Here is a 15,407-nt window from a genome sequence, read left to right on the forward strand (position 1 = left end):
TTCCCCCAGGCCATCAGAGTCTTGAACACTGAACTCTCCACACACAAGCTCACATGAGCACACACACAACACACATACTGTATACGCTCACACACTAACAGTCACTTTAGCACGAACACACACACAAACATGCTGCACACGCTCACACCAAACGGTCACTTTACAAAATGAAAAGGTCACTTTACTTTATAAAAATTAAATTAATAATAATAATAAAGAACAGGAGTGGTTCTTGTATAGCAATAGATGGATATAGCAAGATAGCATAAGGATATATAGTATAACTGTATATTGTATAGTATAGTATTGTATAGTAGTGTACATAAGACCCAGTGCCTCATCTGTAGCTTAACACTGTATTGCACTATCGCAAGACATTAGCATGTCTTTTACCATGCATTTGAAACTTTATGTACATTATACCTGTTATGTCTTATTCTTATTACTTGTATTATTGCACAATCGCTGCGGGCATGACCACCCGCTGTATTTCACTGTATGCCCTGTATGCCCTGTATGCCGTGACAAATAAAACTCTTGACTTGACTTGACTTGGGTGTGTGTGTGTGTGTGTGTGTGTGTGTGTGTGTGTGTGTGTGTGTGTGTGTGTGTGTGTGTGTGTGTGTGTGTGTGTGTGTGTGTGTGTGTGCAGGTGAGCGAGCGTGTGTGAGTGTGTGTGTTGGTTGGTTGGTTTTATGAAGATGCTGCAAGGATTTTTGTCCTTGCTGGGCATCTTTTGTTGTTGAGATGTTCAAAGATGTTCAGAGATGTTCAAGAATATCAAAAGTCTAGCTTTCTCTAGCTGTTCTCTCTCTTTTTCTCTCTCACTCTCTCTGCATTGCTCTCTAGCTGCTCTCTCTCTCCCAGTCCTTCTCTCTCTCTCTCTCTCTCTCTCTCTCTCTCTCTCTCTCTCTCTCTCTCTCTCTCTCTCTCTCTCTCTCTCTCGCTCACTCTGTGATGTGTCCTGTCATGTGTGTGTGTGTGTGTGTGTGTGTGTGTGTGTGTGTGTGTGTCTGTGTGTGTGTGTGTGTGTGTGTGTGTGTGTGTGTGTGTGTGTGTGTGTGTGTGTGTGTGTGTGTGTGTGTGTGTGTGTGTGTGTGTGTGTGTGTGTGTGTGTGTGTGTGTGTGTAGCAGTATGTTTACGGCATAAAGCAGCACCAGCTGTCACCCTGTCACCGATCAGCGCGCGGCCACTTTATAGAAGACAGCGTTTCGTCCAATCCCCCCTTTGACCCACCCCTATCCTATCAGCCTTTCTGGTCAACAATTTCTTGTTGTCAAGAAAATTAATTGGTATTTTACTATGATGTAAACAAACCATCTCGCGGGGTGAGGGGGGTGACAGGGGTTGGGGGGGACTGACAGCTGCTGTTGCTTCAAGTCACAAACATACTGCTAGACACACACACACACACACAATGACAGAATGCATCACATTCTACTGGGGTGAGAGAGAGTGATTAAATGGAATATATCTAACAAAGCTACTGTGTAAATATGCTAATCTGTATGTACAGTATGCACAGTGATATTATGTACTGTGATACCTATATAAACACACTATGGTAGTAAGCCATACTGGCCTGTGGTAAAACTAGTAAGAGTAGGTGTAACTGAGGGGTACAATTCCCTGACTGTATTAATAGATATGATACTTACTACCACTACCTTTGTACTTAATATTCGGCCACCCAGTACTCGGCATAAATATATTATGATGAACACTGTCACGTAGATGAAACGGATCCAACACAAATGTACGAATTAGAAATAGGTCTTTATTTCTACACAGCGATGGTGTGTAGAGCAAGCACTTAATCAAATCAATCACATTTATGAATGGGAATTAGTATGCACTTTTATGGCAAGAGTATTCGTCGGTATATCAATAGAGAATGTCCAATCTCTGAAGGCGCAGGTGGTACATATACGACCTGGAATAGTTTAAGGAATAACAGCAATGATACTTTAATGATTATAGACTGGATACACTAGGGGGGGTTAATCCGGTCGCTTGTAAGCCGACAGGAGTAGGAAGGGGGGGGGGGGTAGAATCCGGCTGCCTCATCCGGCCAAGGGTATCCCAGGTGAACCCACTGTAGTGCCGTTCAATGCGCCGGCGATCCTTGGACCACAGATGAAAGCAGATGGACTCTTTGTGGGCCGGCGTCCTCCGGTCCACGGAGGAGAGACGTGAAGCGACCTCGTCTTGCAGAGCGTCTCCTCACCTTGCGTCCTCTCCAGGGGGGGGGGGTTCCAACACACGGCAGTGTCGGGGGTCTTTATCCATGGAATAATCAACGTATACAAAGCATAATCCGTGCCTGGGAAGGCGGGCTGTCGTCGGTAGAATAATCCGGTATACAGGTCCACTCGCTCGTCGGCTCTGGGGCTCCTCGGGTGCAGCTTCACGTGGGGTCAACCACCCTGGATAAGCAGCCAGTTCTCTGCCCGAAACGATGGGGTGCTGACTACGGTAGTATTCTCACCGCACGAAGCACTATATATTAACAGACTATTATTAGCTTAATAGACTACGTCCAACTCGACGATATAGTGCCAAATATGACTATTCAAATATTAATATACACGATGTCTCAATACCGATGGTAAGCCGAACTTGGCCTTACTCCCACACGTGGCGTCGCGGGGAGGCTTTACGTCTGTGACTCTATTGGAGGGTAAGAAACTGGACTGAAAAAGGAAGTCCTACTTTAGTAGCGCAGTATATATACGCACTATGAACAAATAGTCCCATTAGTGGTGCGGTAGCCAGATTGCAGCCTGGCACCAAGGTCTCGACCAATAGTAGAATGGAGACTATTATGGGATGTTCAGTAGGCTAGAATGGATATTCAATGCATATTGTACAAGGAATATACAAGGGATATCAGGGAATATTAGAGAATATACAAATACAATTAAATATATATAAATAAATATATATATTCGGTTTAATCTGGCCCTTCACAACAGCCACCCCCTGATTGGTCCCAGACCTAATCAGTTAAGCAGAGACAGATTAATCGCGTTGTCTATTTACACATAAGGGTTTGCTGTAGGGTCAGTCAACTTCACAAAGTCATAGGGTTATAGGGTCATGGTCATCATCGATTGTGTCTGGGAGTCGGGGCAGTTCTATGAGCCTCGCCACGGGACGGGTGTAAGTGCGACCCTGGACGAGCACTTCAGCTGCTCGGACCTTGCCGTCGGCACCGGTGATCACTTTGCTTACGCGGCCGGCCGGCCACATAGCTCTGGGCAGTGATTGATCAATAATCATGACGACTGTTCCTTCTGTCAAATTGTCTCTCTCCTTTACCCACTTCTGGCGGGTCTGTAGAGACGGTAGGTAGTGCAGTAGGAAACTGCTCCAAAACTTGTCGGCTAATACTTGGCTGTACCTCCACATTCGTCGGCCGTTCGCTTCTTCAGGCCGGTACATTGTCTGGGGTAACGCAGGATCTAGCCGCCCCATCAGGAGTGTGTTGGGGGTAACTGGGTCGATATCCGCCACATCACTGGAGACATATCCGAGGGGCTTCGAGTTAAGTACTCCCTCAATCTCCGTGAGGACTGTCATTAGGACTTCTTCCGCCACAGTCTGGGCCCCAAGTACTGCGTACAGGGCTGTCTTTATGGAGCGCACTTCTCGTTTCCAAGTGCCACCGAAGTGGGGTGCGTTTGGGGGGTTGAATTGGAAATCAACCTGTGCCGGAGCGAGGTGGGTCTTAAGTTCTGGGCCCATAGCTTGGAAGCTCTCTCTCAGCTCTCTTTCGCCGCCTTTGAAGTTTGTCCCATGATCGGACAATAGGGTAGACGGTCTTCCTTTCCGTGATGTGAATCTACGGAAGGCCATAAGGAATGAGTCTGTGCTCATGGTCGGGAGAAGCTCGATGTGTATCGCTCTGGTGGTCATGCATTTGAATACAATACCCCACCGCTTCTCGGTTCCTCTTCCTTTCTTTATGTGCAGCGGGCCAAAGCAGTCCATACCCGTTGAGTGGAATGGCTTGTCACCGATTCGGAGGCGACATGGAGGAAGGTCAGCCATCCTTGGTATGCTGGGCTGCGCGCGCCACTTGCGGCAGTCTGGACATGTTCGCTGGAAGCGTCGTACCGCCTCTCTTCCTTGTAGGATCCAGTAACGACGTCTGATTTCCGCGAAGACTCTTTCTGCTCCTGCGTGATGTACATCCTCATCGTATTTCTTTATAATCAGCTCTGTGACCTTGTGTCGGCTGTTCAATACGATCGGGTATTTAATGTCATCCGGTAGATTGGGGGCTCTGCGTAGGCGACCACCCACTCTGATGAGGGTATGAGCGTCGCTCTCGGGGGCCAGATGAATTAATCTGCTGTCGGATGGGACGGGCTTTCCTCCCTGTAGACAGGCCAATTCATCGGGGAACGAGTCTCTCTGGGCTCGCTGCAGTAGAAGCAATTCTGCTTCCTCGTAGTTAGCTGCTGACATATCAGCGGGGGACTTGCACTCCGGGTGGTACCGCAGGAATGTTCTTTGTTGTGCACTCTCTATGGACGTGCAATCGTCTATGTTAGGGTCGGTGGAGGCTACGGTGCTCAATCCACAGAACACAGACTTCTTATTTTCCACCTCCTCTGGACTTGCTTCCCTCGGGATAGGCCTGGGCCACTGTCCTTCCGGGAGTCTTAGGAATGCGGGGCCGTCACTGTAGACATTGCGACGGGTGAGGTCATCCAGGGGCATCCCCCGGGTGATGACGTCAGCTGGGTTCTGTTTTGTATCAACGTAGCGCCACTCTGTTTCTCCGGTTAACTCTTCGGTTAAGTCTTGAATCTCGGTGACTCTGACTCCCACGAAGACTTTGTACTTGCATGAGTCCGATTTGATCCAGGCGAGTACTGTCGCGGAATCTGACCACAGGATTGTTCTAGACACCGGTATGGTGAGCTCACGTTGGATGAGCGTGGCTAGGTGCGCTCCGGCTAGGGCTGCGCAGAGCTCTAGACGTGGGATAGATTGTTGCTTGCGTGGGGCTATTCTCGAGCGGGCGAGGACAAATGCTGTGTAGATCTCTCCCCCCTTTTCTTGGGCCCGCAAGTAGGCTACTGATCCGTATGCAACCTCTGAGGCGTCACTGAAGACGTGTAAGTCCATTTTACATGTCTCTGGCCTCACCGTGGGTGGGAAGTAGCTTCGGCGCATATTAACGCCTGGGAGTGAGTGGAGCTCCATCTCCCACTCTCTCCAGGTGGATGCAAGGTGTGCGGGAATGGGGTCGTCCCAGCCCTGGTCCTTGTCCCACAATGCTCGTACAATCATTTTTGCCCTGGTGGTGTACGGTAGAATACATCCTAGCGGGTCATATTGTCGGGCGAGTGTTGTGTACACACTCCGTCTGGTGGTCGGCGCCGCCGCCGGCCTTCCCTGCTCCGTAGTCAGGGGCTTGTGTCTGTAGTGAAGCGAATCCGTTTTGAATCGCCACACCAATCCCAGGGTCATCTCCTGGGCTTCTCCCGGGATTGTAGCCATCCAGGTCTCGCTGCTGGCTGCCTTGTCCTCGGAGGAGAGGCTGCGCAGTACTTGCGGATCGCTGCTGGCCCACTGCCTGAGATCAAAGCCGCCTTTGATCAATGAGGCGCGGAGTGTAATCAGGAGAGCCTCGGCTTCTTCCTGGGTTGAAAGGCTTTGTAGACAGTTGTCTACGTAGAAGCTGTTCTTTACGCTGTGTCGGACCTCTTCGTCCGCTGCTGGGTCCTCTGCTACATGTTTCTGTAGTGCAAATGTAGCACAGCAGGGGCTGCACGTCGTTCCGAAGGGGAGGACTTCCCATTGGTAGATGGCTGGGTGCTCATCTCCTGGCTTCTCTCTCCATAGGGACCGTAACAGGGGCTTGTCCTCCTCTACTAATCTCACCTGCAGGAACATTCCTTTAATGTCCCCGCTGATGGCCACCTTTTCCTGGCGGAAGCGGAGTAGAACGCCGAGTAGGGAGGGGCCGAGTGTGGGACCGGGCAGTAACTCTTTATTCAGATTTTGGGATCCGATCTGGTAGCTGCAGTTAAATACTATGCGGTCTTTACCGTTGTGATGGACCTTGTGGTGAGGCACGTACCACGATTCAGTGGTCTGGTCAGCCTCTTTAATGTCCATCTTTGTGACGTGTCCCGCTGTGATGAGCTTCTCAATCTCAGCGCGGTATACACTCTCTTGGGCGGGGTTCTTGGCTAAGCGCCGCTCCGTGTTCAGCAGGTACCGTTCTGTGGCGTCTGTCTTGGCGTGGAAAGTAGGCATTCCTTCTCGCCGCAGGAGTGGCGTGGCGTATCTCAACACGCCGTTGACCGGGACTCTCTTGGTCCCTGTCTCGAGGAGGTGAATGGCGTAAATGTCATCTTTAGAGCGAATGTCTTTCTTTCCGTTCTTAAAGGGCATTTGTTCCAAGGTCCATAGCCGCTCTACGTGTTGCAGGAGTGCGGTTTCTCCCTCCGTGACTCGGGAGTGGAGACATCTAGGGGCTGTACTTCGGTTGAGAGATTTGGCGAGCGGGCCTTGGAGAGTCCATCCCAAACGGGTCTCGACTGCTGCAGGACAGCCTCGGGGTCCGGTATGAACCCGGTCTATCGGGACAATGAGGTCTGCATGGTCGGAGCCTATCAACAGGGTCGGCATAGCATTGTCTATGAGCGGGATCGGTAACTTGCGCAGATGTGCATATTTCTCCATCAGCTTGGCGACGGGGTATGTGTACCGCGACAGTCCTATTTCTTGGCTGGTGAAAGCGTCTGTAATCTGGTACCGTCGCTCAGGCTGGCCGCTTGCTGCGATAGAGAATGAGACATTCTCGCCCTTTATCGTCTTCAAATCTCGTCTTATTGTCCGAATTGTCATTTGGGTTTCGCTTCCCCGCAGCCCTAGCTGGGCCGCGGCGGAGGCGAGCAGAAGGGTCTTCTCTGACCCGTCATCGAGGACGGCGTAAGTGTCCAGGACTTTATTCTGGTAGCTTAGTGTCACACGCACTACTTTTAGGAGTACTCGGGCTCCACTGCTGCTGGCGGGATCGATGTACATGACGCTCGCTTTGCTGCTGGATGGTGCGGGTGAAGGGCGCCGTCTGTTACTGTCGTGAAGTATGTCCAGATGGGCTCCATCGCACTTGATGCACCTTTTCGTTAAGCGGCATTCGGCTGCCATGTGTGAGCGCGCACAGCGTAAACAGCGCTTGTTGGACTTTATCCATTGACTTGCTTCCTCCGCGTTCAGCTTGGGGAAGGAGTCACATTGCGCTAGCCAGTGTTCTTTCTCACAGTAGGGGCACACTATCTTCCACTTCTCCGTTCTGGAGGGGGTACTGTGGCTCCTGCTGCTCGGTACTGACTCCGATTGGTGCATCACAGTCACCGATCTTCTTCCATCATTTAGTCGTCTGGTTCCTTCTCTGGAGCCAGGGGTGCTCCGTCCGAATGTATCTAGCCGTAGGCTGCTGACTTCTCTCGCCAGGAAGTCTGCTAGATCGAGGAGGTTCGGTTCGGGGCCATTCGGGTCTCGGTGGTCTCTCTGCCGCCTAAAACGCTCCTGTCGAGCGGGCGGCAGCTTCTCCAAGATCCTTTCCACATTTAAGTTGGCGTAAAGTTCATGCCTCCCCTTCTCTCTCTGCGCTCCCAACATCCCTACCAGGGACTGCACTCTGATGGACAGGTCGTCCAGTGCTCGATTGTCTATTGCTGGGGGTAAGCGGTCGATGTGTCGGATCTCCTGGATCACGTAATCCCATATGCGCCCATACCTCTGGTCCAATGCTACCAGCGCTGCTGTGTATGGGGTGGTGGAAGTCGCGTAGGCGAGCGCTATATTATGTGCGCGGGGTACCTTTAAGTGCTTCAGTAGGATGGCGTATTTGTGGCGTTCATCCAATACATCCACCAACATGGTCTCCAGACACATGCGGAGTTCTGTATACTGGGCCCGGTTCTCTTGGGTGAAGTCGGGTACCATAGGCGTGCCAATGTATGACGCTGACTGTGGATACATCGGCGAGCGTTGGGGGAGAGGCCTCCTAGGCGAGTCTCCTCCCGCTCCTTGGTATGGGCTGGTACCGGCAGTGTACCATGGCCCGCTTGTCCAGGTGCTGTTCCTCGGTGCGGGTCGTGCGTCGTGCTCACCCGTGTATAGAGTCGGGGGTCTGTAGCGCAGCTCCGCGGGAGTATAGCCTGGGCTGTACCGGACCTCCTGGTCCGGTAGAGTACTGTGCTGTCGTCGGGCGTGGTTCTCCTCCTCTTCCTCTTCGTCTTCAGTTAGGTCATCCAGTGCTTGTAGTCTCTGGTTTAGCCTCTCCACAGGATATGCTGCTCCTTCCCGGTTGCTAGGTCTCGCTTGGACCGGTGGGGGGAGGTGGTCTGTGGGGGGTATAGACCTCGTCTGTTGGTCAAGTTCAGGGTTGTTTACTCGGCTAGGGGATGCCGCCCTGGAGGTGTGTCTAGACGAGTTCCTGGAGCCTCTGGCGGAGGGAGAGGGTGTTGTCCGTCTGATCAGCTGTTCTATTAGTTGCGCTTGCTGTCTGTCGCGCTCTGCGTCCCGTAGAGCACCAGCAGCTGCTCGCTGGCTGTCTGCTCGGTCTCGGGCCACATTCTCTTCCCTCTGAATGCGTCTTATTTCTAGACGTATATGCTCTTCTTCGCTCCGCTGCTGGATCTGCAGTCGGTCGCGTTCAGCAGCGGCGTTCAGGCTGATGAGGAAGGCCTGCTGTAGGGTCCTCTCTGCCTCGCTGGGAGAAGGCGGTTGTATAGGGGAGCCTTCCCTCGGGGTACTCCTTGCGGAGCCTTGGAGCTCTATCTCCACGGTGCTCTCCCCGTCTTCTTCCGTGCCGAGTTCTCTCTCGGTAGCGTTGTGTTCCTCCCGGGACTCATCGGGGACTACTTCTTCAGTACTGGCGGGGTGTGAAGTCATGTCTGGTTCCCACTGGTCCCCACCGTGAACTTGGTCAGTTACATTAGAACCCGTAGGGGCCTCTATGGTCAGGGTAGTCTGGGCGTTGGGGTTAGACATACTTTTACTTTCTAGTTTTACCGCGTTTACTGTTAGTAGAAGACTAGGTTGTTGACTGACAGCGTAAGCCTCTAAGTACTGAGGGAGCCGTCGTTCGCGCTGCGGGCGTTGGTTAGGAGGATCGTTTCGTGGAGTGTTCATCATAGGCCATTTCAATATTAATAACACTATATTAATATTACACTAATTACCATCCGGCTCGAAGGACCAATTTTAACTGAGGGGTACAATTCCCTGACTGTATTAATAGATATGATACTTACTACCACTACCTTTGTACTTAATATTCGGCCACCCAGTACTCGGCATAAATATATTATGATGAACACTGTCACGTAGATGAAACGGATCCAACACAAATGTACGAATTAGAAATAGGTCTTTATTTCTACACAGCGATGGTGTGTAGAGCAAGCACTTAATCAAATCAATCACATTTATGAATGGGAATTAGTATGCACTTTTATGGCAAGAGTATTCGTCGGTATATCAATAGAGAATGTCCAATCTCTGAAGGCGCAGGTGGTACATATACGACCTGGAATAGTTTAAGGAATAACAGCAATGATACTTTAATGATTATAGACTGGATACACTAGGGGGGGTTAATCCGGTCGCTTGTAAGCCGACAGGAGTAGGAAGGGGGGGGGGGTAGAATCCGGCTGCCTCATCCGGCCAAGGGTATCCCAGGTGAACCCACTGTAGTGCCGTTCAATGCGCCGGCGATCCTTGGACCACAGATGAAAGCAGATGGACTCTTTGTGGGCCGGCGTCCTCCGGTCCACGGAGGAGAGACGTGAAGCGACCTCGTCTTGCAGAGCGTCTCCTCACCTTGCGTCCTCTCCAGGGGGGGGGGGTTCCAACACACGGCAGTGTCGGGGGTCTTTATCCATGGAATAATCAACGTATACAAAGCATAATCCATGCCTGGGAAGGCGGGCTGTCGTCGGTAGAATAATCCGGTATACAGGTCCACTCGCTCGTCGGCTCTGGGGCTCCTCGGGTGCAGCTTCACGTGGGGTCAACCACCCTGGATAAGCAGCCAGTTCTCTGCCCGAAACGATGGGGTGCTGACTACGGTAGTATTCTCACCGCACGAAGCACTATATATTAACAGACTATTATTAGCTTAATAGACTACGTCCAACTCGACGATATAGTGCCAAATATGACTATTCAAATATTAATATACACGATGTCTCAATACCGATGGTAAGCCGAACTTGGCCTTACTCCCACACGTGGCGTCGCGGGGAGGCTTTACGTCTGTGACTCTATTGGAGGGTAAGAAACTGGACTGAAAAAGGAAGTCCTACTTTAGTAGCGCAGTATATATACGCACTATGAACAAATAGTCCCATTAGTGGTGCGGTAGCCAGATTCCTACGCGGAACTAGGACTTGTTCGTACATGTTGAGCGGTACGTTTGAACTGGGTCTGAGGGGTATGGCAGCCTGGCACCAAGGTCTCGACCAATAGTAGAATGGAGACTATTATGGGATGTTCAGTAGGCTAGAATGGATATTCAATGCATATTGTACAAGGAATATACAAGGGATATCAGGGAATATTAGAGAATATACAAATACAATTAAATATATATATATAAATAAATATATATATTCGGTTTAATCTGGCCCTTCACAACAGTAGGTATGGGATATATACAGATGTAGATACAGTATACAGATTTATGTAACATCATTATATTGACTCCTCTCCTCCCATAATCCTAGGTTTGGGTATCCTCATCTCACCTCTCCTCTGGCTTCATCCATTCTCTCTCTCTCTCTCTCTCTCTCTCTCTCTCTCTCTCTCTCTCTCTCTCTCTCTCTCTCTCTCTCTCTCTCTCTCTCTCTCTCTCTCTCTCTCTCTCTCTCTCTCTCTCTCTTTCCCTCTCTCTTCCCCCCCCCCTTCTGGGTCCTTCACCAATTTGGGCAGGAGGGTTATTTATGCCTACATTCATTGTAAGCTACCGGAGGCAGTTAGAGCATCAGGAGGCTAGAGTTACAACCACTGCAGTGATCCTATAAGTCATGGACAGATATGTACAGTAGTTGAGAGATTTGGCGAGCGGGCCTTGGAGAGTCCATCCCAAACGGGTCTCGACTGCTGCAGGACAGCCTCGGGGTCCGGTATGAACCCGGTCTATCGGGACAATGAGGTCTGCATGGTCGGAGCCTATCAACAGGGTCGGCATAGCATTGTCTATGAGCGGGATCGGTAACTTGCGCAGATGTGCATATTTCTCCATCAGCTTGGCGACGGGGTATGTGTACCGCGACAGTCCTATTTCTTGGCTGGTGAAAGCGTCTGTAATCTGGTACCGTCGCTCAGGCTGGCCGCTTGCTGCGATAGAGAATGAGACATTCTCGCCCTTTATCGTCTTCAAATCTCGTCTTATTGTCCGAATTGTCATTTGGGTTTCGCTTCCCCGCAGCCCTAGCTGGGCCGCGGCGGAGGCGAGCAGAAGGGTCTTCTCTGACCCGTCATCGAGGACGGCGTAAGTGTCCAGGACTTTATTCTGGTAGCTTAGTGTCACACGCACTACTTTTAGGAGTACTCGGGCTCCACTGCTGCTGGCGGGATCGATGTACATGACGCTCGTTTTGCTGCTGGATGGTGCGGGTGAAGGGCGCCGTCTGTTACTGTCGTGAAGTATGTCCAGATGGGCTCCATCGCACTTGGTGCACCTTTTCGTTAAGCGGCATTCGGCTGCCATGTGTGAGCGCGCACAGCGAAAACAGCGCTTGTTGGACTTTATCCATTGACTTGCTTCCTCCGCGTTCAGCTTGGGGAAGGAGTCACGTTGCGCTAGCCAGTGTTCTTTCTCACAGTAGGGGCACACTATCTTCCACTTCTCCGTTCTGGAGGGGGTACTGTGGCTCCTGCTGCTCGGTACTGACTCCGATTGGTGCATCACAGTCACCGATCTTCTTCCATCATTTAGTCGTCTGGTTCCTTCTCTGGAGCCAGGGGTGCTCCGTCCGAATGTATCTAGCCGTAGGCTGCTGACTTCTCTCGCCAGGAAGTCTGCTAGATCGAGGAGGTTCGGTTCGGGGCCATTCGGGTCTCGGTGGTCTCTCTGCCGCCTAAAACGCTCCTGTCGAGCGGGCGGCAGCTTCTCCAAGATCCTTTCCACATTTAAGTTGGCGTAAAGTTCATGCCTCCCCTTCTCTCTCTGCGCTCCCAACATCCCTACCAGGGACTGCACTCTGATGGACAGGTCGTCCAGTGCTCGATTGTCTATTGCTGGGGGTAAGCGGTCGATGTGTCGGATCTCCTGGATCACGTAATCCCATATGCGCCCATACCTCTGGTCCAATGCTACCAGCGCTGCTGTGTATGGGGTGGTGGAAGTCGCGTAGGCGAGCGCTATATTATGTGCGCGGGGTACCTTTAAGTGCTTCAGTAGGATGGCGTATTTGTGGTGTTCATCCAATACATCCACCAACATGGTGTCCAGACACATGCAGAGTTCTGTATACTGGGCCCGGTTCTCTTGGGTGAAGTCGGGTACCATAGGCGTGCCAATGTATGACGCTGACTGTGGATACATCGGCGAGCGTTGGGGGAGAGGCCTCCTAGGCGAGTCTCCTCCCGCTCCTTGGTATGGGCTGGTACCGGCAGTGTACCATGGCCCGCTTGTCCAGGTGCTGTTCCTCGGTGCGGGTCGTGCGTCGTGCTCACCCGTGTATAGAGTCGGGGGTCTGTAGCGCAGCTCCGCGGGAGTATAGCCTGGGCTGTACCGGACCTCCTGGGCGTGGTTCTCCTCCTCTTCCTCTTTGTCTTCAGTTAGGTCATCCAGTGCTTGTAGTCTCTGGTTTAGCCTCTCCACAGGATATGCTGCTCCTTCCCGGTTGCTAGGTCTCGCTTGGACCGGTGGGGGGAGGTGGTCTGTGGGGGGTATAGACCTCGTCTGTTGGTCAAGTTCAGGGTTGTTTACTCGGCTAGGGGATGCCGCCCTGGAGGTGTGTCTAGACGAGTTCCTGGAGCCTCTGGCGGAGGGAGAGGGTGTTGTCCGTCTGATCAGCTGTTCTATTAGTTGCGCTTGCTGTCTGTCGCGCTCTGCGTCCCGTAGAGCACCAGCAGCTGCTCGCTAGCTGTCTGCTCGGTCTCGGGCCACATTCTCTTCCCTCTGAATGCGTCTTATTTCTAGACGTATATGCTCTTCTTCGCTCCGCTGCTGGATCTGCAGTCGGTCGCGTTCAGCAGCGGCGTTCAGGCTGATGAGGAAGGCCTGCTGTAGGGTCCTCTCTGCCTCGCTGGGAGAAGGCGGTTGTATAGGGGAGCCTTCCCTCTGGGTACTCCTTGCGGAGCCTTGGAGCTCTATCTCCACGGTGCTCTCCCCGTCTTCTTCCGTGCCGAGTTCTCTCTCGGTAGCGTTGTGTTCCTCCCGGGACTCATCGGGGACTACTTCTTCAGTACTGGCGGGGTGTGAAGTCATGTCTGGTTCCCACTGGTCCCCACCGTGAACTTGGTCAGTTACATTAGAACCCGTAGGGGCCTCTATGGTCGGGGTAGTCTGGGCGTTGGGGTTAGACATCTTTTACTTTCTAGTTTTACCGCGTTTACTGTTAGTAGAAGACTAGGTTGTTGACTGACAGCGTAAGCCTCTAAGTACTGAGGGAGCCGTCGTTCGCGCTGCGGGCGTTGGTTAGGAGGATCGTTTCGTGGAGTGTTCATCATAGGCCATTTCAATATTAATAACACTATATTAATATTACACTAATTACCATCCGGCTCGAAGGACCAATTTTAACTGAGGGGTACAATTCCCTGACTGTATTAATAGATATGATACTTACTACCACTACCTTTGTACTTAATATTCGGCCACCCAGTACTCGGCATAAATATATTATGATGAACACTGTCACGTAGATGAAACGGATCCAACACAAATGTACGAATTAGAAATAGGTCTTTATTTCTACACAGCGATGGTGTGTAGAGCAAGCACTTAATCAAATCAATCACATTTATGAATGGGAATTAGTATGCACTTTTATGGCAAGAGTATTCGTCGGTATATCAATAGAGAATGTCCAATCTCTGAAGGCGCAGGTGGTACATATACGACCTGGAATAGTTTAAGGAATAACAGCAATGATACTTTAATGATTATAGACTGGATACACTAGGGGGGGTTAATCCGGTCGCTTGTAAGCCGACAGGAGTAGGAAGGGGGGGGGGGGGTAGAATCCGGCTGCCTCATCCGGCCAAGGGTATCCCAGGTGAACCCACTGTAGTGCCGTTCAATGCGCCGGCGATCCTTGGACCACAGATGAAAGCAGATGGACTCTTTGTGGGCCGGCGTCCTCCGGTCCACGGAGGAGAGACGTGAAGCGACCTCGTCTTGCAGAGCGTCTCCTTACCTTGCGTCCTCTCCAGGGGGGGGGGGTTCCAACACACGGCAGTGTCGGGGGTCTTTATCCATGGAATAATCAACGTATACAAAGCATAATCCATGCCTGGGAAGGCGGGCTGTCGTCGGTAGAATAATCCGGTATACAGGTCCACTCGCTCGTCGGCTCTGGGGCTCCTCGGGTGCAGCTTCACGTGGGGTCAACCACCCTGGATAAGCAGCCAGTTCTCTGCCCGAAACGATGGGGTGCTGACTACGGTAGTATTCTCACCGCACGAAGCACTATATATTAACAGACTATTATTAGCTTAATAGACTACGTCCAACTCGACGATATAGTGCCAAATATGACTATTCAAATATTAATATACACGATGTCTCAATACCGATGGTAAGCCGAACTTGGCCTTACTCCCACACGTGGCGTCGCGGGGAGGCTTTACGTCTGTGACTCTATTGGAGGGTAAGAAACTGGACTGAAAAAGGAAGTCCTACTTTAGTAGCGCAGTATATATACGCACTATGAACAAATAGTCCCATTAGTGGTGCGGTAGCCAGATTCCTACGCGGAACTAGGACTTGTTCGTACATGTTGAGCGGTACGTTTGAACTGGGTCTGAGGGGTATGGCAGCCTGGCACCAAGGTCTCGACCAATAGTAGAATGGAGACTATTATGGGATGTTCAGTAGGCTAGAATGGATATTCAATGCATATTGTACAAGGAATATACAAGGGATATCAGGGAATATTAGAGAATATACAAATACAATTAAATATATATATATAAATAAATATATATATTCGGTTTAATCTGGCCCTTCACAACAGTAGGTATGGGATATATACAGATGTAGATACAGTATACAGATTTATGTAACATCATTATATTGACTCCTCTCCTCCCATAATCCTAGGTTTGGGTATCCTCATCTCACCTCTCCTCTGGCTTCATCCATTCTCTCTCTCTCTCTCTCTCTCTCTCTCTCTCTCTCTCTCTCTCTCTCTCTCTCTCT

Source organism: Notolepis coatsorum, assembly GCF_963971535.1.
Source record: "Notolepis coatsorum genome assembly, chromosome: 12".
Taxonomy (NCBI): domain Eukaryota; kingdom Metazoa; phylum Chordata; class Actinopteri; order Aulopiformes; family Paralepididae; genus Notolepis; species Notolepis coatsorum.